Source organism: Myotis davidii, unplaced genomic scaffold, assembly GCF_000327345.1.
Source record: "Myotis davidii unplaced genomic scaffold, ASM32734v1 scaffold388, whole genome shotgun sequence".
Taxonomy (NCBI): Eukaryota; Metazoa; Chordata; class Mammalia; order Chiroptera; family Vespertilionidae; genus Myotis; species Myotis davidii.
In genome coordinates, this window is record NW_006299101.1 from 441,365 (window position 1) to 444,655 (window position 3,291).

The window sequence follows — 3,291 nt, forward strand, 5'->3', positions numbered from 1 at the left end:
TCCCAGCTCCTGGGTCTCTAGTCCGGACCAGCGCGCCACTTACCCACCGCGAAGGGATTTACGTAGCGGCCTCGTCACTGCTTACGGACGCGAGGAGGTGGGGACCGCAAACCAGCAACGCGGCGCCGGCGGCGGCCCCACGTCGTCCACGTCAGCTCTGATGCGGCAGCCGCGGCCTCCCCACTGATCCCGACCTAAAGTAGCGCGGCAGCCGCACGAACTGCGTCCGCGCGCGTGCGCGCGCCCCGCCCTACCCTGCCCAGCTCCGCGACCGCCTCCTGGGGGACGCCTGGCGGACGCCTGGCGGAAAAATCCAAGCTCGAACTCCGCCACCTGCCGGCCGCTTGCGGGAGTGCGGCGCTGACAATCCAACAATTAAATGGAACGGGGATAGGGGAGAAGGGCCAAGGGGCGGAGCCTCAGGCTGGCGAGGAGGAGCGGTCAGGGGGCGGGGCCTCAGGGGGGAGGAGGAGCTGGCCAGGGGGCGGAGCAAGGAGAGAGACCAGTGGGGGACTGAGGAGAAAGACCGAGTCGCGGCGGGGGGTGGCCAAAGGCGAGGCTGGGAACCGGGAGCTTTCGCCGCGCGTGCCCGAAATCCAGTCACCTGAATACGAACCTGTCGGTGGTTGCCGACCCCAAGCCGAGATCCGCGAGCGTCATGGGTCTCTCCCGCCGGAACGCGCATCCTGCGGAATATCAGGAACCTCCTCTCTCCCACAGCTCTGCAGTGTCCACCTTCCTGAGAAGCGCCCTTGGGCGCGGGTGCCCGGCTGGACGCGAGACTCTGGAGACCCAACTGGCCTCCTATATACTCAGTCTGCTGCCGCCCCCACCACCGTGGTGGCCTTGTCTGTGCGTCAGTGTGGCTGAGAAACAGCCATGGTTCCCACTTGGAGATGCGCCAGTGGAGAGGAAGACAGTGATAGCAAGGAAAACCCTCTGCTTGTAAGGGAGGAGAGTTTTGTTTTCATCAACTGGAAACCTGGGGCTGTAAATAAGGCACATGTAAACTAGGAACCCATTTAGGTGTACTCAGAACATACTAAGTTATCTTTAGGCAGAGTAGGCCCTCAAAAAGCAGTGCTTTTAGCCTAAAAATAAACCTCTTTACATTCAGGAAAAACGAAATCAGAAAAATGTCACGCTTGAAACTGCTGTCAAGGCCTTCCAAATAATTCAAGCACTTAAGAAATGCCAATAACTGACTTTTCGGTTTCTAATATTTACACTTACAGTAAAATTTATAGTAAACTTTAAAATGATATAGCAGGGATAAAGAAGGGCAGTACTGTGACTGGACAATCAATGGGTCCAGGATGCCTGTCATTACTTGAGCCAATTAAACAGACACAGGGTTAAATCATACATGAGCATTTATTCCAATAATGCCCAGTGTTATGGTAGAGCAGCAGGTCATCCACAAAAATCTGCTCTGCCCCTGCCTATAAGCCAGCTGCCTATATTGGGTAGAGGGACAAAGATTACGTGGGAAAGTAAGAAATACATGAATGGGAAAGTAGGCAAGTACAGTGGTTACAGGTTGCAGGCAATGTGGACTGGGGGGATTGCAGAGTCAATAGGGGCTGGGGATTTGCAAAGGTTTGGTACCTCCAGGACTAGATTGTTTTAGCCACAAGGTGGTAAATTTTTCCATAATGACAGGCAGTTCTTGGAAAAGGAGGATAGACTCTATTCCGATGTTAGCTCCCATATCCGAGGGCATACAACGCTCAGCCAGGTTAGAATGTGCTTTCTCTAATCAGAACAGAACAATCCTGGTAAACAGAGCATGATTAATATTTCTTACTAGAGGCCCAGTGCACAAAATTCATGCACTGGGGTGGGGGTGGGGGTGTCCCTCAGCCCGGCCTGCACCCTTTTGCAGTCCAGGATAGCTCACTCCTTACCGCCTGCCTACTCCTTACCACTCAGCTCACTGCTGCTGCGCTCGCCAGCCGTGAGCCCAGCTTCTGGCTGAGCGGCCACTCACCCTGTGGGAGTCCACTGACCACCAGGGGGCAGCTCCTGCATTGAGCATCTGCCCACTGGTGGTCAGTGCCCGTCATAGTGACCGGTCGTTCCACCGTTCAGTCTATTTGCATATTAACCTTTTATTATATAGGACTAGAGGCCCTGTGCACAAAATTCATGCATGGGTAGGGTCCCTAGGCCTGGCTGGTAATCAGGGCTGGTCTGTGGGGCAACCAACGGGGCGATTGGGGGGGCCCCTACTGGCACCGGTGTTGGCCAGCCTGGCACCACCCACTTGCCAGCCCCTCCCCTGCCACTGCCACCAGTTGCTTCCCTCTGCTGGGTGACTGGCGAGGCGATTGGGGGGACCCCCACTGGCACCCACCTTGGCTGGCCTGAGGCCAGCAGGCTAGGGGCAGCTCCTGCATTGAACGTCTGCCCCCTGGTGGTCAGTGTGCATCATAGAAACCAGTTGTTCCACCGGTCATTCTGCCGTTGGTAAATTTGCATATTAGGCTTTTATTAATAGGACTAGAGGCCTGGTGCACAAAAATTTGTACACTTGGGGAGGGGGTCCCTCAGCCCTGCCTGTGCCCTCTCACAGTCTGGGACCCCTCGGGGGATAACCACCTGCTGGCTTAGGCCTGTTCCTCAGGGGATTGGGCCTAAGCTGGCAATCAGACATCCTTCTGGCAGCCTGGCAGCCCTTGGGGGATGTCCACTTGCCAGCGGGGAGCAGACCTAAGCTGCAGTCGGACATCCTTAGCGCTGCTGAGGAGGCTGGAGAGGCTCCCACCACCAACGCTGTACTGACAGCCTTAGCCTGGCTTGTGGCTGAACAGAGCTCCCCCATGTGAAAGCACCCTTACCACCAGGGGGCAGCTCCTGCATTGAGCGTCTGCCCCCTGGTGGTCAGTGTGTGTCATAGTGACAAGTCATTCCCAGTCTTTCTGCTGTTAGGGTCAGTTTGCATATTACCCTTTTACTATATAGGATAGAGGCCTGGTGCACGGGTGAGGGCCAGCTGGTTTGCCCTGAAGGGTGTCCTGGATCAGGGTGGGGGTCCTGCTTGGGTGTCTGGCCAGCCTGGATGTGGCGATGATGGCTGTTTGCAGCTGGTCACACCCCCTTCAGGGTGGGGGTCCCCACTGCGGCGCCTGGCCAGTCTGGGTGAGGGGCTAAGGGCCATTTTCAGGTGGGCCAAGCCCCCCTGGTGACAGGAGCTCCCAGTCTCTCCTTTTTTTTTTATTCTGTGACTTATTTACCTTCTATAATTGAAACTTTGTAGCCTTGAGCGGAGCTCAGAGCCAACCAGGGCGG

General features: G+C 56.3%; 1 protein-coding gene across 7 annotated transcripts in view; it reads right to left on the bottom strand.

The window, feature by feature from the left end:
* CREM (cAMP responsive element modulator) overlaps nucleotides 1–384 on the bottom strand; it is a 116,539-nt gene extending 116,155 nt beyond the window's left edge. For all 7 annotated transcript variants that reach the window (XM_006774623.2, XM_006774622.2, XM_015571066.1 and 4 more), the window contains exon 1: nucleotides 44–384. The gene's annotated coding sequence lies outside the window, so the exon portion shown is untranslated. The remainder of the gene's footprint in view (nucleotides 1–43) is intronic.
* Between the last annotated feature and the right edge of the window lie 2,907 nt (nucleotides 385–3,291).